The sequence below is a fragment of the Trachurus trachurus genome, assembly GCF_905171665.1.
Source record: "Trachurus trachurus genome assembly, chromosome: 10".
Lineage (NCBI taxonomy): Eukaryota > Metazoa > Chordata > Actinopteri > Carangiformes > Carangidae > Trachurus > Trachurus trachurus.
This window is the reverse complement of record NC_139894.1, coordinates 35,665,633-35,687,920: the sequence shown is the minus strand read 5'-3', so window position 1 is coordinate 35,687,920 and position 22,288 is coordinate 35,665,633. Positions and strand designations below refer to the sequence as shown.

Below are 22,288 nucleotides of genomic sequence, written 5' to 3'. Positions count from 1 at the left end.
CCAGGCCTTTCACAGCCACTGACACCACAGCAGCACAATGATGATGTCTGGGACTCTACTGCTGGCCACCCTGGGGCTCCTTGTTCAGGGTGAGACTCTCTGCTGAAAACTTTGCTTCAGGATGGAACCAGCTTCACCACAATCATCTTCTGCTATGATGGAGAAACACTCCAACCAGCAGCATTCACCTTCTTCCATCTATTCTCCATCTTCAACAAATCATCCTCTTCTGTTTGGATCTTGATCTTTCTCCAAGATGGATTTGTCTCAATAACTCTTCTCCTCTTTTTCATGCTTTACAGGTTCATCAGGACAAATCACTGTGACTCAGACTCCTGGATCTCAGTCTGTTGTTCCAGGTCAGACTGTCTCTATCAGATGTCAAACCAGTTCATCTGTTAGTAACGTCCTCAGCTGGTACCTTCAGAAACCTGGAGAAGCTCCTAAACTCCTGATTTATAGAGCTACAAACCGTCAGTCTGGAGTTTCAGATCGTTTTAGTGGAAGTGGATCTGGGTCTGACTTCACTCTGAGTATCAGTGGAGTTCAGGCTGAAGACTCAGGAGTTTACTACTGTCAGCAGGGTGGTTACACACCGTTCACACAGTGAAAAAGCGTCGTACAAAAACCTCCCTCAGCTGCAGAGGAACTGATCTGACTCAACAGCTGCACTGAAACTACAACAACACAAGTTGAACTCAAACATAGTTAATAATGATCCACTCTGAACATTTGAAAATCACATATTTAACTAAACACTATTTACTGTTAATACACTGATTCAAATCCAGTTTGAACCAATCTGCTCAACATCAACAAAAAGCTCAGATGAAGTTTGATGACATGAACACTGAAAGAAAGAAGATTGATTTTCCTGTCAACATGGACTCATTTGTTGATGAAATTCATTCTGACATTTGATTGGCCTACAATGAAATATCATATAGAAATGAATATATTTACATATAAAATGAGCTATTATTTGACTCTTAGACATTTGAGTCATGCTGTGTTTTGTATTTCACACAACAAGGAATGTTTCAGACACTTTTTGATTTCTTTCATTGTTTCTAATAGTTTCTGCATCTTTGTGGATCAGCTCATCAGCTCATCAACATGTGTCAATATTTAGGATTGAGAAAACTATGCAGCAACAATAGAGGAGACACATGAAGGCATAGTATTGATACTGATCAATCAATCAATAATGACAAGTTGTGAGTTTATACACACCACAGGACAAACTTACAGTATATATGGACATATATTTGACATCATCTCAGACTTTCTCTGTCAACTCATCACACAGGAATAATAAGTCGTCATGGAAACGTTGAATGAAAACACATGAAAACAAGTGATGTGATGATGATATTTTTATTGTGTGTAAAGACAGAAACAACATTGAAACAGTGAGAGAAGCTGCTAAATCTTGTTAGTGAAACATGTGAAATGAGAGAGAGAGAGCAGCAGAGGAAAAGCAGCAGCAGAGTCCCAGTGATCAGCTCAGGACTGGGAACACTGGTCTCTCCTCAGTGTCTCTGAGAGCCCAGTCTGGGAGCCCTGGGTGGCCTCACAGGTCACAGAGCCCAGCTTCCTCCACTGGTCTGCAGGGAGCCTCAGGGTGCTGCTCCAGCTGTAGAGGCCGTCCTTCCCCAGCACCCCGGGGCTCCTGCTCTCCTCCCAGCTGCTGCTGCTGCTGCCGTCCACCTTCCAGACCAGACTCCAGTCTGAGGGGAAGCCCTTGTTGGCCAGGCACATGAGCGTGGCCTTCCCCTGCTGCTGCAGCTCCTCACTGGAGGGGGGCAGCACCGTCAGGGTGGGGGCCACATCACCTAGGAGACACACACACCACATCAACAAAGTTTTGGTTCAGTTTTTCACTTCCCTCTCTCAGCACAGTAACCATAGCAACCGACAGGCATCACTGCTGAACCATGGCAACAGACAGGTTTCAGTACTAAAGATAAAAAGGTCAAAGTTCCTCTCATGTCTTCATGTTTCATCTGGATTTTTACACTTCAAATATCTATGAACAAATGTCAGAAATGTCAGATTGAAATTGTTTTACAGCGTCTGAAATATTATTGATGTAAAACACTAAAGACTGAGATGGAATCTGTTGACTTTGTTGATTCAAGGACATTATGAGCCACAAACAAGTGAGCAGCACATTTCAACATCACACATCTCTGAATCCAAAAGAAGCAGCTTCATGTGTTCAACAGGAGAAATGAAGAATCAAACAGAGAGTTGAAAGTCATCTGGATCAGCCCAGTGGAAATTGACATCTCCTCCAAATGTTCACACACACAAATCACAAGCTGAAGTGATGAGACAATATTGAAGAGTTGATGAGAAACTTCCTTCCAACATCCAGTCTGGTTCCTCCAGCAAAAGTCCAGCACAGTGATACAAAGTGACTGAGTGCTGCTCCAAAAAGCTCTCAGTGTAGAGAGACACGGCTCGGACTCTGTCTGACTCAACTCCAACTACAAGTCCTCAACTTTCTGTCCTCCAAACATCTGATGACATGATTTCTATTCTGGACCAAACACTGACAATGTTCTCATTCATCATTTACGCTTTAAAGACTCAACTCTAGTTTCTGATGTGGCCACAACATTTCAGGGAAAAAGATCAAGTCAATGAAGACGTCAAATCACACATTTTAGTTTCTAGATCCAAATCAAAGTGTGACAGACTAAATATTCTTAGTCACATAATAAAATACATGAAAAATTCAACTTACTTCCAACATCCAGTCTGGTTCCTCCACCGAACGTGTACCACAGTGATACAAAGTGACTGAGCCGTCGTACAAAAACCTCTGACTGTAGAGACACGGCTCTCTGACTCTGACAACAACACACTCTACTTAGCACTTCCTCTTTTTTATGACTTTATATCTGACAATTAATCATATTTTTCTAAATAATAAATATGTTTAAATATTTATATTTTTCAATGAATTTCTAATTAAAGTTGATCTTTCTAGCATCAAATACAAAAAGACAAAAGGAGGTTTTACAATCAGTTTAATTGCAGATTTTAATTCAAATCCATATAAAGTCACATATTTCCAATCAATACACTGATCAATTGATTGATCCATTGATAATGATGATGATGAGACTGATCCCAGTCCCTGTTGGAGTCAGTCAGAGCATTTCCATAGAGAGCCACTTTGCATCAGCAGCACCATGCTCCAGTGCTCTGGGAGAGTTTATAGTCCTGAGAGTTGAAGACTGGATGACTGACAGCTGTCCTTCATGACAACACAAGACACAGAAATCCTCCTCATCAAAAACATGACTTTGGTCTCCGTCCTCATCTGGACTCTCCTCTGCTGCTGCTTCACAGGTAAAGTCCAGAGAATCCAACTCCTCTATCAACATCTGTCCCTCTGAAATGAAGCCCACAAAACCAGGACTCTGTTTGATGTTTCTGTCTCTGTGTCCTCAGAGTCCAGAGGTCAGGTCACAGTGACTCAGTCTGGAGCAGTGAGCTCTGCTGTCGGAGCCTCAGCCACCATCAACTGTAGAGTCAGTCGTCAGGTTGCGAGCTGTAGCAGTGCTTATTGTTTAGCCTGGTACCAGCTGAAAGAAGGAGAAGCTCCTAAACTGCTCATTTACTACACAAATCAAAGACAATCAGGGATTCCAGGTCGTTTTACAGGCAGTGGATCTGGGACTGACTTCACTCTGAGCATCAGTGGAGTCCAGGCTGAAGATGCAGCAGTTTACTACTGTCAGAGTTATCACAGTGGGAATGTGTTCACACAGTGAAAAAGCGTCGTACAAAAACCTCCCTCAGTCAAAGTGAACAGAAACTGAAGTGACTGCTGCAGCTGGAAGATACTGCAGAGACTGATACAGTTCACTGAGGACACACACACACACACACACACACACACACACACACACACACACACACACACACACACACACACACACACACACACACACACACACACACACACACACACACACACACACACACACACACACACACACACACACACACACACAGCAGTTTCTCTTCCTCCATTAGCCACTCAACACCAGACCTTCTCTAAAGACACGAAGTCTTTCATTAGACTAGAATCATTCTAATCAATGAATCAATTGTTCTTTATCATTGTGATGAACATTGTTTTTACATCACAGTCCAAACTTCCCTCCAACTTTCTTCTCCTGCTCAGGTGAGCAGCCATTTTATCCTGAGCCAGAAGAAAGTTGAGGAGTTGACCTTTGACCTTTAGTTTCTTTCTGTAGCTGCAGCCCAGGATGAACATGTGTTGAGTAAAAACCTCTCCATACATAGAAAACAGCCTGTGTAAAAACACAAGCAGAGGCTGCAGCCTGCTGCAGTCCAGGAGACAATGGTAGAGTCTGTCTGAGGGGACAGAATGGACACCTTCCATCAACACTGGGCTTTCAAACACACACTAAAACATTGACAGCAAGCGGCCCATGTTAGACTCTCCACTGTAGCCTCCAAGCCTTTTAGTTCACACTGCTTTGTACCGTGCTCTCCATGAAGGCTCCACTCCTGGATGGAGAGCCAGGTGGAGCCTCCATGGTGAGTCAGCCCCACCTTTCAGCTTGTCTCTGTCCATCACTTTGACCAGGAGGTTGGACATGACTTTTCCTGCTGTGTTAGAGAGACGTATGGGTCCTGACACACCGTGCTCTAAAAACCAACCACAACAGTCTTTAAGATCCAGAGCCAGGCTCTCTACAGGAAAAGGATCTGTGTCACTGAGGTTCAAAGACGGTTAGACTGAGAAACATCTGAGGAGAGCTGCTTTCTCCAGACTCTCAGCATGTTCCTGATGAGCCTCACTGAAGAAAGCTGACAGCAGCAGAGAGAGCAGCAGCATCCTCCATGTGTGGAGCACACAGGTCCACCACCTGACCCAGCTGCTGATGTGTGCAGACAGGAACTTCTCACAGTCTGGATCACAGTAAAACCACTTCCAAATAGAACAGGTTCTTTTAAAATTCATAAAAATTAATGCAAATTAGGAAATGGCGGGTTGTCATCAGCAATAATTAAAACGGTTCCGACACTGAAGAGGGCAATAAGGAAACTCTACAAACAGGGACACAGGAGAGAAACTACATTTCAAACCAGAGATTCAGTTAGAAGCTATGAAAACATCCATACTTTGAAAAACTCTCTCTGGTCTACCGCACAGAAGTGAGCAACCCTATAACCTTAACCCATGAGCAACTACAAACCACTGTCACATTGTCTAAAATAACAGACAACTTCTTTACGAGAGATACATACTAATAGATAGATAGATAGACAAACTTTATTGTCTGTCACGAGTGACAGAAATTCGTCTTTTGACAGGCTCGTATAAAAAACACGCATACCGTAGGAACCCCACCCCCCGCCTGTAAAGCCGGGTTTCCACCGTATAAACAACCTTTTTTTTCTTTTTTTTTTCTCTTTTATGGCAACATCCATAGTCCTTAGTGATCTTTGTTTGATATGTCAGGTGGAGCTGCTGCCCATCATACCGACGCAGGATTGCGCTTTACATTGCTTTACATGAAGAGCACAGCGACTCTGTTTTTACACTAGTTTGCTCCTAAATACTGGCTTTATGGATTTCAATTTGTACTCGGACAAGAGCAATACAAGTTAAGATTTTACACAGATTACATATATATGTGAAGTGTGGACGTGAGTGTGCATCTGCGCACGTGTACACACAGAGACACACATACACACACGCACGCACGCACACACACAAACACACACACACAGAGAGAGAGAGGGAGAGGGAGAGAGAGAGAGAGAGAGAGCGCCAAGCCCAATAATGCCGGCGCAAATCGGTGAATTCTCTGGTCGTCCAATGAACGAACGTGGCGGTTACAGGAAAAAATGAGAAAACATGATCAATATTTTTTTGTGTGAGTAATATTGATTGTATTTAACAAAACGGGGTGCTGCCCAACATCATTTTAGGAAAAGTCACAGACTGGTGGACTTCAATGTATTTTTTAAATAAAGTTATGCACAAATGAAAATCAAAGTTGTCCAATGAACGGCAGTTGGCGGTTCTAGTGTTAAAAGCAGCAGAATGTTCATTTTTCATTGTTCAGGATAAAACAATAAAAATTAAAAAAAGAACAATGAAAAAAACAGCATCACCATCTAAATGGTTTCACTTATTTTACTTCAAAGAAGTAAGATTTAATAATGACCAGCAACATGTTTCTGATGTCAAAACATAACTGGAGATTGAATATTATTCGATCATTGAAGTTGTGGAGCCCATCTTTCCACTCTTGGTACCGGAAATGGGTCTCTCATTCAGGGCCAGTTTGCTGTAGATATAGATATCTGGAAATGAAAACATTCTACATGACTCAGAGCACAGTGTATATCAGAGATGTTCACAAGTCTTTTTTTACAAGTCCAAGTCAAGTCTCAAGTCTTTGGTCACGAGTCCAAGTCAAGTCTCAAGTCTTTGTGGGGTGAGACTTCATCAAGTCTCAAGTCTTTGGTCACAAGTCCAAGTCAAGTCTCAAGTCTCTATGAGCTTCTATCATCTGCTGCTATCCGGTCTACTAAGAATACTGCCCAGCTATATCTAAGAAATTCAAAGCATTTACTGTATTATTATCACTCCTTTATCTATTAGCATACAGTATCAGTACTGATTTAGTTGTTTGTTATATGATCACTTTAAACAGGCCATTGTAATGTAATATGAAGAAAACAAACAATAAATGCTTTCCTTTAAAGGAAACTGTATTTGTCCAACATGAACATACAGTACAGAATTTTGTATATCAAAAAAAGCAAAACTGTTGCTGTCATATTATCTGAATACTGAATACTGTCTATAAACTGGTGATATTAAACGATGACCCACAACAGGCACATCATAACAAAAATTATTCCTTGTATAAAAATAAAACTCAAAACAGAATGTTTACCTTATTCTTCTCTGAATAGAATACACTGTATGCACACAAAACATTAACAAATGTGTACTGTAGCTGTCCTCCAGTGGCCTACTGTACTGGAAAAATATTATCCAACAGAATGGTTACATTTTAAAAATATTAAATTGGACAGTGTCTTTGCACTAAGCCTGGCTCGGTGAGGGCGCATTATAAGGCCTCCGTGACTGAATACCCTTTCCACTGGTGCGCTGGTGGCAGGAACAGCGAGCACTCTCATAGCCACAAGATAGAGCCTCGGGAACACTTTGGCATGCCTTTTCCAAAAACCTAGGCAGTCCGTTTCTTCTTCATCACAGGACACCTGGAGGTAGCGACTGAGCTCAGCCTTAACAGATGTTACATGGTCATCCTTCTTGTTGCTTTTCTTCCTGTAGCCAGTGAAAAGGCGTGGAGTTTTAGTTGGTGGCTCATCCTTATCATCTTCTCCACTACTGCTCTCAGCAAGTATGGTGACTTTCCGAGCCTCTGCCAAGACAAGGTCTGAAAAAGTTGCACAAAAATTATGGTTAGTTTTAATATTATGATGTTGATTGACATACACTACTCACAGTGGTGATAGTTAAAGCAGAAGTAAGCGATCCGGTCGTTTTGGCTAATGCTGCGTTCCAGGCAGGCTTTTGAAACCGTAAATTACAGCTTCAAGTCACGACTTACGACTTTGTAGCGTTTCAGGCAACCCACTCGTGTTTTTCCGACCTGTTTTACCTGTGAAAGTCACTATAACGGCCACTCGTAACTTTCGACCCGTGAACTCGTACCAGATTGAACTGGTATGACTTCACAGGTCGGAAAAACACGAGTTTCCTTGAACGCACCATAACAGTCCTCGTCCCTACGTCACCACATTCACGGCGTCCCTTGGCTGCACACACAGCCCTGCATGCCGTTCTCTCTCCTCATTGGATAAAAACTGTAGGATACGAGAAAAGTTTTCTCCTTGGCTCAGAGCAGAGCAGAGTGACTGACAGACCCGTGTTTCAGACCAAACACTCTATGTAAGTGATTGCTGTCGGAACATATAACTATTTAAGACTTATATTAACACAAATATATCACTTACTTCTGCTATAAGTTAATGAACGATAAGTAAGTCTGAATGAGATTTTACTGATGTTATTGAAAGCAAGAGAAGATTTGTGTGCCTGAAAAGTTGGGAGCAGGAAATATATACAATGTATTGAATTAAGCATTAATTTGGTACCTAAAAACTTCAAGCCCTGAATGTTAATAATGTGTTTGGAAATGGTGTGCAATGCGCATTCACCTACCTATTATCATTTCCTTCACTTCACTCTTGACTTCATCTGGTGTGAGGACATCTTGCTCTAGCCAAAAGAAGCAAAATGATGGGTCGAGTAGTGCAGACATCATATAGACCACATCTCCAAATGGAAGTTCTCCTGCAGGTTGAGCTGAGTCATCCATTCTGACATTTGCAAAGATCCCCCGGAAACAGCGTTGCAGGGACTTCTGGAGAGCTTTCACAAAACCGGCCAGATGCCGAGTTGTATTCAGCATAGTGTTGAGGTGGCTGTTGAGTGACAGAACACAAGGCAGAGTCGCACTTAGAGTCACCACCTTCTCCCCTTGTGTGAGGTCAGTTGCTTGAAGAAATGGAGCCAAAATTTCCACAAGCTCTTTCAGCTGACTCAGTTCTCTTGCTGTTAACTCATTGAGTGCCAACCACGTAATTTCTCGTTTTTCGTTCCCATGCGTTGAGTGCCGAAAACGTAATTTTTCGTTTTTTGCTTTTTTTTTAAATTATGAAAATAGACACTTTAATACACATTATATGTAAATTTGGGGACTCTACGACGAGGAGAACTGAAATAGATGACGATCAAAGTCACATGACAGCTCATGATCTGGAAGTTTTTTATCATAACTCGGCTTCTGCAAACGAGTTCTGCATGCAGATGCAGCGCAGCTGCTCTGCTCTCACCCGCGCTGCTGCTCCAGCTGCTCCAGCTGCTCGGAGCTGAACCAGGAAGCTCTCAGCCGACAGTCCGCCCGGTCTTCATCTGGAGCAACACCGTGTCCTCCCCAAAGTCCTCCCGCGGTAAAATCTGATGGTCTCTGGACCAAAGCAGACCGGCATCACCGACCCGAACCACAGAAAGACCGCGACCACCGGCGGGACCGGTCTTCCCGAGCCGCGGTGGCCGACTGACCCTCACGCTCCGCGGGGAGAAGCTGTGACACGGCACGGTGCGTCTGTGTTATTGTTGTTTAGTGGCGCCCCCCCCGCCCCCGATGGTGGTTTTGTGAATAGAACAACAACTGTTGTATATATTTATCTTATACGAGCCCTTTGATCCAGAAATGCGAGTGTCAGAAGAGCGACAGACACAAACAGAGCACCTTTCATAAAAGACGCTCTATCTCCTTTTCTAGAAAAAAAGGAGGGATTTTGGTGAAACCCAGCCATGTTTAGCTTGACTTTTCTCAGGAACAGAGGCACGTAGAAACAAACGGTTTGTGGCCACTTGAAGCATTAAGGTAAACCTTTCAATTGAGCCACAGTATGTGTTGGTGGCAATAATATAGAATACACTGTGGCTCTACATAAAAAGTCAAAAATGGTCTAAATTGCCGGTACACTTGACTAAAACTTTGGAAAGGAGCGCGGCACTCAATGAGTTAAGCACAGGCCTTTATGTCCTTGGGCTTCCAGGAGAGTGTTTAGGCTTTGAGGATCCAGGTCTGTGACTGCCTCCACAAGGCGGAGAGTCGAATTCCATCGAGTTGATACGGCAGAGGGGATGCTGCGATTGGCTCCGTACTCTCTCTCAAATGCTTCCTTCAGCCCACAGGTGGAATGAAGTAGACTGCAGAATTTTGTAACTTTTGCCATTGCGCTATTCAGAGTCTTAGTCTCTTTCAGTCCATCACGCACCACGAGCTGTAATGAATGTGCAAAACACTGAAGCCGCTGTTGCCGGCAGCTGCTCTGGATAGTTTCCACATCGTCCTGGAAATTCTCACTTATATCCTCCCATAAGTTGCTGTTTTCCAGGTCTTCTTCACCATCATCACTCTCAGTTGTAGTTGCAGAGGGGAAACAAACTGTGAAGGCTTTCCTCATATTTGCCGCGTTATCACAGATGATGTAATCTAATTTGTGTTTTATATTGAAGTTGTCACATATCTCCTCAAACTTCTCACTTATTCTTTCTCCAGTGTGTGACCCTGTGAATCGTTCACAACTTAAGAGAACTGTCTGCAGGCTTGGGTTGTTTTTCTCTATCTCCATGAAGTGGGCTGTTACCCCTAAAAAGCCACGCATGCTTCGGTCAGTCCAGATATCAACAGTCACAGACACATTGTCTGTCTTTTCTAGTTTGGATTTGATCTTGGACTCTTTGTCTGCTGCTAGCTCACTCAGACGTCTGGTTACGGTGCTTCGACTTGCTGGGCAGTATCTCTCCTCTACCACTGACATGAAGTTCTTGAAGGCAGGCTTGTCAATTAAAGACAGAGGCAGATTGCAAGCAATTATTAAATCCTGTATAATTGACTCAGTGATGGCCTTCTGCCTGGGATGGCCATGGCTGTAAATCTGCACAGCTGGTATTTTTAAGAAAGAGTCGAGGCTGCTCTGTCCCTCTGCACTGCCACTGGCCACTTTTTTCGCTCTGTTGAATTCAGAAAACCTGTAGATGAACAACATGGAAAATTAGGCTGTTAAATTATAGTAATAAGATCTGGTTGTTATAGCTAAAATTTTTATATGTAGCAAAACACATCTGGAACCACATGTTTCTGAGAGAAGAACTGGAGCTAAGCTAATGTTGCAGGCTATATCAATCTTTTATTTCTGATTATAGAGGGTTGCTAAAAAAAAAAAAAAAAGATCCAACAGAGACTTTGTGACAGTTGTGTTTGAAATGCAGCAGCACTATGTTGAGAGCATGTGTTGTGAGGAGGACACAGCATGATGTGTTGAGGACAGCTCCAGTTGACTGACTCTGTGTGTTTGCATATGTGTCCTTCCTCTCTGCTCCCAGCCGTTAAGAGGCCAGTGTTGATCAGTGTGTGTCCAGGCCTTTCACAGCCACTGACACCACAGCAGCACAATGATGATGTCTGGGACTCTACTGCTGGCCACCCTGGGGCTCCTTGTTCAGGGTGAGACTCTCTGCTGAAAACTTTGCTTCAGGATGGAACCAGCTTCACCACAATCATCTTCTGCTATGATGGAGAAACACTCCAACCAGCAGCATTCACCTTCTTCCATCTATTCTCCATCTTCAACAAATCATCCTCTTCTGTTTGGATCTTGATCTTTCTCCAAGATGGATTTGTCTCAATAACTCTTCTCCTCTTTTTCATGCTTTACAGGTTCATCAGGACAAATCACTGTGACTCAGACTCCTGGATCTCAGTCTGTTGTTCCAGGTCAGACTGTCTCTATCAGATGTCAAACCAGTTCAGGTGTTGGTAGCTACCTCAGCTGGTACCTTCAGAAACCTGGAGAAGCTCCTAAACCCCTGATTTATAGAGCTACAAACCGTCAGTCTGGAGTTTCAGATCGTTTTAGTGGAAGTGGATCTGGGACTGACTTCACTCTGAGCATCAGTAGAGTTCAGGCTGAAGACTCAGGAGTTTACTACTGTCAGCAGGGTAGCAGCTATCCATTCACACAGTGAAAAAGCGTCGTACAAAAACCTCCCTCAGCTGCAGAGGAACTGATCTGACTCAACAGCTGCACTGAAACTACAACAACACAAGTTGAACTCAAACATAGTTAATAATGATCCACTCTGAACATTTGAAAATCACATATTTAACTAAACACTATTTACTGTTAATACACTGATTCAAATCCAGTTTGAACCAATCTGCTCAACATCAACAAAAAGCTCAGATGAAGTTTGATGACATGAACACTGAAAGAAACAAGATTGATTTTCCTGTCAACATGGACTCATTTGTTGATGAAATTCATTCTGACATTTGATTGGCCTACAATTAAATATCATATAGAAATGAATATATTTACATATAAAATGAGCTATTATTTGACTCTTAGACATTTTAGTCATGCTGTGTTTTGTGTTTCACACAAAAAGGAATGTTTCATAGACTTTTTTGATTTCTTTCATTTTTTCTAATAGTTTCTGCATCTTTGTGGATCAGCTCATCAGCTCATCAACATGTGTCAATATTTAGGATTGAGAAAACTCTGCAGCAACAATAGAGGAGACACACGAAGGCATAGTATTGATACTGATCAATCAATCAATAATGACAAGTTGTGAGTTTATACACACCACAGGTCGAATTAACAGTATGTATGGACATATATGACATAATCTCAGACTTTCTCTGTCAACTCATCACACAGGAATAATATGTCGTCATGGAAACGTTGAATGAAAACACATGAAAACAAGTGATGTGATGATGATATTTTTATTGTGTGTAAAGACAGAAACAACATTGAAACAGTGAGAGAAGCTGCTAAATCTTGTTAGTGAAACATGTGAAATGAGAGAGAGAGAGCAGCAGAGGAAAAGCAGCAGCAGAGTCCCAGTGATCAGCTCAGGACTGGGAACACTGGTCTCTCCTCAGTGTCTCTGAGAGCCCAGTCTGGGAGCCCTGGGTGGCCTCACAGGTCACAGAGCCCAGCTTCCTCCACTGGTCTGCAGGGAGCCTCAGGGTGCTGCTCCAGCTGTAGAGGCCGTCCTTCCCCAGCACCCCGGGGCTCCTGCTCTCCTCCCAGCTGCTGCTGCTGCTGCTGCTGCTGCTGCTGCCGTCCACCTTCCAGACCAGACTCCAGTCTGAGGGGAAGCCCTTGTTGGCCAGGCACATGAGCGTGGCCTTCCCCTGCTGCTGCAGCTCCTCACTGGAGGGGGGCAGCACCGTCAGGGTGGGGGCCACATCACCTAGGAGACACACACACCACATCAACAAGGTTTTGGTTCAGTTTTTCACTTCCCTCTCTCAGCACAGTAACCATAGCAACCGACAGGCATCACTGCTGAACCATGGCAACAGACAGGTTTCAGTACTAAAGATAAAAAGGTCAAAGTTCCTCTCATGTCTTCATGTTTCATCTGGATTTTTACACTTCAAATATCTATGAACAAATGTCAGAAATGTCAGATTGAAATAGTTTTACAGCGTCTGAAATATTATTGATGTAAAACACTAAAGACTGAGATGGAATCTGTTGACTTTGTTGATTCAAGGACATTATGAGCCACAAACAAGTGAGCAGCACATTTCAACATCACACATCTCTGAATCCAAAAGAAGCAGCTTCATGTGTTCAACAGGAGAAATGAAGAATCAAACAGAGAGTTGAAAGTCATCTGGATCAGCCCAGTGGAAATTGACATCTCCTCCAAATGTTCACACACACAAATCACAAGCTGAAGTGATGAGACAATATTGAAGAGTTGATGAGAAACTTCCTTCCAACATCCAGTCTGGTTCCTCCAGCAAAAGTCCAGCACAGTGATACAAAGTGACTGAGTGCTGCTCCAAAAAGCTCTCAGTGTAGAGAGACACGGCTCGGACTCTGTCTGACTCAACTCCAACTACAAGTCCTCAACTTTCTGTCCTCCAAACATCTGATGACATGATTTCTATTCTGGACCAAACACTGACAATGTTCTCATTCATCATTTACGCTTTAAAGACTCAACTCTAGTTTCTGATGTGGCCACAACATTTCAGGGAAAAAGATCAAGTCAATGAAGACGTCAAATCACACATTTTAGTTTCTAGATCCAAATCAAAGTGTGACAGACTAAATATTCTTAGTCACATAATAAAATACATCAAAAATTCAACTTACTTCCAACATCCAGTCTGGTTCCTCCACCGAACGTGTACCACAGTGATACAAAGTGACTGAGCCGTCGTACAAAAACCTCTGACTGTAGAGACACGGCTCTCTGACTCTGACAACAACACACTCTACTTAGCACTTCCTCTTTTTTAAATAACATTTTAGCTGATAATTAATCATATTTTTCTAAATAATAAATATGCTTAAATATTTATATTTTTCAATGAATTTCACATCAAAGTTGATCTTTCTAGCATCAAATACAAACAGACAAAAGGAGGTTTTACAATCAATTTAATTTCAGATTTTAATTCAAATCCATATAAAGTCACATATTTCCAATCAATACACTGATCAGCTGATTGATCCATTGATAATCATGATGATGAGACTGATCCCAGTCCCTGTTGGAGTCAGTCAGAGCATTTCCATAGAGAGCCACTTTGCATCAGCAGCACCATGCTCCAGTGCTCTGGGAGAGTTTATAGTCCTGAGAGTTGAAGACTGGATGACTGACAGCTGTCCTTCATGACAACACAAGACACAGAAATCCTCCTCATCAAAAACATGACTTTGGTCTCCGTCCTCATCTGGACTCTCCTCTGCTTCACTCAGGGTGAGGACAATCATTTTTCTGTCATGTGAAAATCATTTGGAGTGAAGCTGAGTTTCACCTCAACATCTCATGTCCAGTGTTTCTTCTCTCTCCTCAGGGTCTGTTGGACAAAATGTTGTTGTGACTCAGCCAGCAGCCAAGTCAGTGCAGCTTGGACAAACTGTCTCCATTGACTGTAAGGCCAGTCCTAAAGTAGCTCACTACTCTGGTTCACAGTACTTCCTGGCCTGGTACCAGCAGAAAACTGGAGAAGCTCCTAAACTTCTGATCTACCTAACATCAGACAGATTTTCAGGAATCTCCTCCAGATTCAGTGGAAGTGGAGCAGGGAATGGAGTTGACTTCACTCTGAGCATCAGTGGAGTCCAGGCTGAAGATGCAGCAGTTTACTACTGTCAGAGTTATCATGTTATCAACAGTCAGCGTGTGTTCACACAGTGAAAAAGCGTCGTACAAAAACCTCCCTCAGTCAAAGTGAACAGAAACTGAAGTGACTGCTGCAGCTGGAAGATACTGCAGAGACTGATACAGTTCACTGAGGACACACACACACACACACACACACACACACACACACACACACACACACACACACACACACACACACACACACACACACACACACACACACACACACACACACACACACACACACACACACACAGTTGATGTCTTCATGTTGTAGCAGAACTTTTCTTTTCTTTCTCACATGTTTCTACATTGACACTATTTGATGAAACACATTCCACTTGTCTCTGGTCTCTGAAGCAGCTGTCCACAACAACAAACACATTACATCCATTACACTCTCACTGACAAAGTCAACACAGTCAACAAGTCAATACAAAACACACTTGTCCTCACATATTTACATGTTTTCTGTCATGAAACATTTCAATCTCCCAGGTTAAACTCTGAACCTACCAACAGCACAGTCACATGAATGTATTAACCCTTTGATAAATGCACACCCTTCTATGCATGACATGGGTCAAAAATAACCTGCATTCATTTTCCATGTGATTTCATGCTGGTTGAGTGTTTCTTTGCTGTGCCTTTTTAAATCAATTAATTTCATGATTGAATCTTCCAAGTATTATTGGAATATCTTGTATTTAATGAGTGCAGGGCATTATTTCAATTTTTCTTTCTCATTTCATGAACAAATGGACAAAACGTCTCAGAGAGTGGACCAGTTAGCTATCTATGTTGACCTGTTCTACATATCTAACTACAGTAGAACATGTCAACAGCCAGCTAGCTAGGTAGCTGTTGTAACCCATGTTGTGCATCAAAGAGTTAATGATAGAAGAATGAAGCATGACTATATCAGAGTGGACTCATTCAGCAACATGAACATATCTAGTTGTATCATCTGCATACAGAGGAACCCTAACCCTGCTGTACCATTGACCTACACAGTCCAAACTATCAACAGCTGTGTTGATCCACTGACTGTCTCAGTAACAGCTTCTGATGCTCTCAGAACCAGCTCAACTGGCTGCTGTGCTCTCCAATAGGCTGAGTAGAGAAGCTGTGGGATGTTCAAGACTCAACGTTCAACAACACAAATGTTGTTGCTTTGTGATCAGCTCCAAAGATCCAACAGAGACTTTGTGACAGTTGTGTTTGAAATGGAGCAGCACTATGTTGAGAGCATGTGTAGTGAGGAGGACACAGCATGATGTGTTGAGGACAGCTCCAGTTGACTGACTCTGTGTGTTTGCATATGTGTCCTTCCTCTCTGCTCCCAGCCGTTAAGAGGCCAGTGTTGATCAGTGTGTGTCCAGGCCTTTCACAGCCACTGACACCACAGCAGCACAATGATGATGTCTGGGACTCTACTGCTGGCCACCCTGGGGCTCCTTGTTCAGGGTGAGACTCTCTGCTGAAAACTTTGCTTCAGGATGGAACCAGCTTCACCACAATCATCTTCTGCTATGATGGAGAAACACTCCAACCAGCAGCATTCACCTTCTTCCATCTATTCTCCATCTTCAACAAATCATCCTCTTCTGTTTGGATCTTGATCTTTCTCCAAGATGGATTTGTCTCAATAACTCTTCTCCTCTTTTTCATGCTTTACAGGTTCATCAGGAGAAGTCGCTGTGACTCAGACTCCTGGATCTCAGTCTGTTGTTCCAGGTCAGACTGTCTCTATCAGATGTCAAACCAGTTCAAGTGTTTATAACGTCCTTAGCTGGTACCTTCAGAAACCTGGAGAAGCTCCTAAACTCCTCATTTATTCAGCTTCAACTCGTCAGTCTGGAGTTTCAGATCGTTTTAGTGGAAGAGGATCTACTTACTCTGACTACACTCTGAGCATCAGTAGAGTTCAGGCTGAAGACTCAGGAGTTTACTACTGTCAGCAGGGTAACAGCTTTCCGTTCACACAGTGAAAAAGCGTCGTACAAAAACCTCCCTCAGCTGCAGAGGAACTGATCTGACTCAACAGCTGCACTGAAACTACAACAACACAAGTTGAACTCAAACATAGTTAATAATGATCCACTCTGAACATTTGAAAATCATATATATCTTAATTCTAACTAATATTATTTCAAAGTAGAGGTTCAACAATAATATGAATATTATCAATATTAACTTCAGAGAACGTTTGATGACACAAACACACACAGAAATTAAGTTTGAACATATTTGTTGATCAAATGAATTCAGGCATTTCACTGACACAGATACACATATATATATTAGAAATAAATATAATGACTTGCAAAAGCTGTTACACATTTCAATCCTGCTGTTTCATTTGTGACGACCCCACCCTCTAGGTTGGGGTCTGGTCTCTGGCAGGCTGCTGGTTGGTCTGCTTCTGTGTTCAGGTTCGTCGGAGGTGGGACCATCATCAAGAGGAATGCGCCACACCTGGGCCCGGTGGAGCGCATTTGACCCCGACTCTGGCTGAACTCGCTCTCACTCCTCTCCACGCCGTTCCAGAGGACGCCACGGCGCGGCTGGCTCTTTCGTTTTCTCTTTTGTTTCGCACCCACATACACACATGCATCCACACACGCCTACACCACTGATCGCTGATATTGATCTTTTTCCTTATTATTGCTTATGTTAAAATAAATCACTTTCGTTGGAACCTCGTCTCCTCTCCCATCCTTTGTTACCGTCTCAGAGCCGGACCGTAACAATTTGTATTCCAAAGAACGGATTCATGAAAATTCAGTAATTTATTTTCTATACCCATTTGTCTTTGTGGTTGAACTCTTCAGTAGAATTCAGATATAAGCATTTTCAAGGTCAGAATCACATATTCTGCTGATATGTTGATTTTTCTTCCAACACCGGGAATTATTTTTATTTTCCTTTCTTTGAAGGATTTAGAAACTTGTTCTGAAAAAAAAACAAAAAACTGTGTGAATTCATCACACACGGATAATAAGTCGCCATGGAAACGTTGAATGAAAACACATGAAAACAAGTGATGTGATGATGAGATTTTTATTGTGTGTAAAGACAGAAACAACATTGAAACAGTGAGAGAAGCTGCTAAATCTTGTTAGTGAAACATGTGAAATGAGAGAGAGAGAGCAGCAGAGGAAAAGCAGCAGCAGAGTCCCAGTGATCAGCTCAGGACTGGGAACACTGGTCTCTCCTCAGTGTCTCTGAGAGCCCAGTCTGGGAGCCCTGGGTGGCCTCACAGGTCACAGAGCCCAGCTTCCTCCACTGGTCTGCAGGGAGCCTCAGGGTGCTGCTCCAGCTGTAGAGGCCGTCCTTCCCCAGCACCCCGGGGCTCCTGCTCTCCTCCCAGCTGCTGCTGCTGCTGCTGCTGCTGCTGCCGTCCACCTTCCAGACCAGACTCCAGTCTGAGGGGAAGCCCTTGTTGGCCAGGCACATGAGCGTGGCCTTCCCCTGCTGCTGCAGCTCCTCACTGGAGGGGGGCAGCACCGTCAGGGTGGGACGGGTATCACCTAGGAGACACAGACCACAACCTGTCAATCCAACAGCAGCAACTTGGACACCTTTACTGTGAGAGAGCTGCTTTTGTCCTTGAAGGAGTTTCTGTCAGATGTTTTTCTGCTCCACCAGTCACTCACTCACACATTGTTTCACTTCCCTTCAAGAAGCCTGTCATGCACATCAGCACAGAGACAATCATCATACAGTTTGACCTGAAACATATCAAACTAGACTAGAAATACATCAATCTTATTTAGGAAACAATCAGACATTTTCTGTCAGTTTGATTTTCAGGTGCAAACATTTGTCAAATCATTTGACAACGATCAAATGTTCCTCGAGTGGAAAATACTCCTCATTGAACAAACTCTTAAAATGAGTTAAATGAACAATGGAAACTGTGAATCACACGTTTCAAAAGGATCTCAAAACTAATACTACTACTACTAAACAATATATTAAATATACAATATATTAAAAAACAAATGATGTTTGACCATTTCTACAGTTCAACTTCAATTCAATCATGGCAGGCATACAACAAGAACACTTGAGAAAAGAGATTTACATTTAACTCCATGATTAAGAAGGAGAAATAAAAACACAAATATGAAAAATATACTTAATCAAATAAAAGATTGTATTTACTAAAAACAAAACAAAAAAGAAATAATCTTTTTAGTATTTTTGCAGAAACTTACTTCCAACATCCAGTCTGGTTCCTCCACCGAACGTGTACCACAGTGATACAAAGTCATTGAGCCGTCGTACAAAAACCTCTGACTGTAGAGACACGGCTCTCTGACTCTGAAACAAACAAACTCACCATAATTAGTCTGTTTGTAACATTTTGGCAGCTGATGTGAGAAATGACAACAACACAGTATAAAAAGGACAACATGTATTGTCAATTTTTAATATTTGTTCATTTTAAGAAAAATCAACATTTTCAAAAATGTTTGATGACATGAGAAAAATATAATCGGAATTAAAGAAGCTCAAGCAGGTAAAACCTAAAGAGCATTTCAAAAAACACTTCCTGATCAATACACTAATCAACTGATTGATTGATAATCATGATGATGAGACTGATCCCAGTCCCTGTTGGAGTCAGTCAGAGCATTTCCATAGAGAGCCACTTTGCATCAGCAGCACCATGCTCCAGTGCTCTGGGAGAGTTTATAGTCCTGAGAGTTGAAGACTGGATGACTGACAGCTGTCCTTCATGACAACACAAGACACAGAAATCCTCCTCATCAAAAACATGACTTTGGTCTCCGTCCTCATCTGGACTCTCCTCTGCTGCTGCTTCACAGGTAAAGTCCAGAGAATCCAACTCCTCTATCAACATCTGTCCCTCTGAAATGAAGCCCACAAAACCAGGACTCTGTTTGATGTTTCTGTCTCTGTGTCCTCAGAGTCCAGAGGTCAGGTCACAGTGACTCAGTCTGGAGCAGTGAGCTCTGCTGTCGGAGCCTCAGCCACCATCAACTGTAGAACCAGTCCTGCTGTATATTATGATGGTTCTGACCACATCTTAGCCTGGTACCAACAGAAAGAAGGAGAAGCTCCTAAACTGCTCATTTACTGGGCAAATCAAAGACAATCAGGGATTCCAGGTCGTTTTACAGGCAGAGGATCTGGGACTGACTTCACTCTGAGCATCAGTGGAGTCCAGGCTGAAGATGCAGCAGTTTACTACTGTCAGAGTTATCACTGGTTGAACAGTCAGAACACAGTGAAAAAGCGTCGTACAAAAACCTCCCTCAGTCAAAGTGAACAGAAACTGAAGTGACTGCTGCAGCTGGAAGATACTGCAGAGACTGATACAGTTCACTGAGGACACACACACACACACACACACACACACACACACACACACACACACACACACACACACACACACACACACACACACACACACACACACACACACACACACACACACACACACACACACACACACACACACACAGCAGTTTCTCTTCCTCCATTAGCCACCAGACCTTCTCTAAAGACACTAAGTCTTTCATTAGACTAGAATCATTCTAATCAATGAACCAATTGTTCTTTATCATTGTGATGAACATTGTTTTTACATCACAGTCCAAACTTCCCTCCAACTTTCTTCTCCTGCTCAGGTGAGCAGCCATTTTTATCCTGAGCCAGAAGAAAGTTGAGGAGTTGACCTTTGACCTTTAGTTTCTTTCTGTAGCTGCAGCCCAAGATGAACATGTGTTGAGTAAAAACCTCTCCATACATAGAAAACAGCCTGTGTCCAACAGGAGAGACGCTGCCACAACATGAAGCTACTAGATTGTTGATTATTAAAACACCACTGTTATATTCTTATATTGGAAGCCCAAGAACGAACCAGAGAAGTCTTCAGTTCACAGTAGTAGAATTGACTCAGCTCACAGATAAAGTAAAGCAGCGCTGGGCTCAGAGTGACAGAACTCTCATGAGATCTCCATCAGGAGAGAACCCTGATTTTAGGTAATGGTTCATATTTAACTTCTTGGGCTGGACCTGCCCCGGACAGAGGTTGGATCCCACACGACGGAATATAACTGGCCAGTTACCCGTGATGTGGACAGGCCAACCACTGTCCACACATGTTCTCAGAATGTGATAAGCAAAATGTGTGTGTTGTTGTTGATCAGGGGCCGTATTCACAAAGAATCTTAAGGTTAAAAGTAGCTCCTAAGGGCCGAATTTAGGAGCAACTCCTAAAAAAAGTGGGCGTGTCAGTCTTAAATTTAAGACTCCTAGTTTTTTAAAATAAGAGTAATTCACAAAGTATTTTAGGCCTAAAAGTAGCTCCTAAGTCTGGGAGAGCTTAAAAGTCCTGGTGAGGACTCCTAACTCAGTAAGACCTATTCACAAAGAATCGCAAATGGCTGCAGCCAGGCAAATGTATGGAGGACTGCGAATTGCTGCAGAGGGGGGAGCTGGAGCACCTGCCCCTTTGCCCTTTGATGCCCAAAGTGCCTTTTTGTCGGTGTTTTTTTTTTTTTTTTTTGTCATCCACAACATTTTCGCTATAAAACGGGAATAGTGACGGTGATGGACTGTCCAATATAGGCGTCACAACGGTCGGACCGAGGTAACTGTGACCACTGATGTGAGCCAAAAATATTTTTTTAAAGTTCCTGGGTGCGTTAGACATATATCTGTTAGTAGTAATAGCTCACGTGATAGGGCAGCTCCCCCAGTAAACTAAACTTGTTGTCAGTTTGGGTTCGAATCCTGCTATAGGCCACAAATGTGGGTAATGCATTTTCTTTTCTCATCATTATTATGATCACCATATAGCCTAATATTAGGGCTGTCAACGAACGTGAAAATTAATATTCAAATGTGGGAGGAAAAAAAACCAGCGGCTGCTTTGCGAGTGTGCGCACTGACCCTCATAGGAGTTGCAGTTGCACAGCGTCACTCACTGCTGAAAGTGAAAGTGAGACGCGACAAAAACTGTAGCAGAAAGATGCAGATGGCAGAGAGAAAGTCAGAATGTTCAGAGCCCAACTTGGCAGCAGAGAGAGTGGTTTGGACTCGAAGCTGTCTAAAAAGCCCCGTCGCACCTGACGGCAAAAAAAAAAAAAAGTGGAGCGGAGCGGGCGGCGGCGAGGAGGAGGGGAGGGGGGCGCCGCCGGCACTCAACAACCAATCACCGTGTTGAGCGCCTCGAATTCGTGCACGAGAATGGACGTAATCCATAGCAACGGGGCGTCACCAGGGCGTCACTCTTACTCTGCTCTTAGTGATTTATCCTTAGTAAGAGTAGGTCTCAGCAGCTTTGTGAATAGCTTTTAAGAAAAAACTCCTACGTAAAAACTTTTAGTGCGAGTTAGGAGCACTCCTAGCGGTAAGATAAAATGCTTTGTGAATACGGCCCCAGGTGTGTATCTAACAGAGGTGGGTAGAGTAGCCAAAAATTGTACTCAAGTA

At 42.9% G+C, this 22,288-nt stretch overlaps 1 gene segment (V, D, J or C); it reads right to left on the bottom strand.

Moving 5' to 3' along the window:
* Window positions 1-12,391: 12,391 nt before the first annotated feature.
* LOC310993075 (immunoglobulin kappa constant-like) lies at window positions 12,392-13,855 on the bottom strand. The segment is given in 2 exons: window positions 13,798-13,855; window positions 12,392-12,880 (listed from the first exon to the last, which is right to left on the bottom strand).
* Between the last annotated feature and the right edge of the window lie 8,433 nt (window positions 13,856-22,288).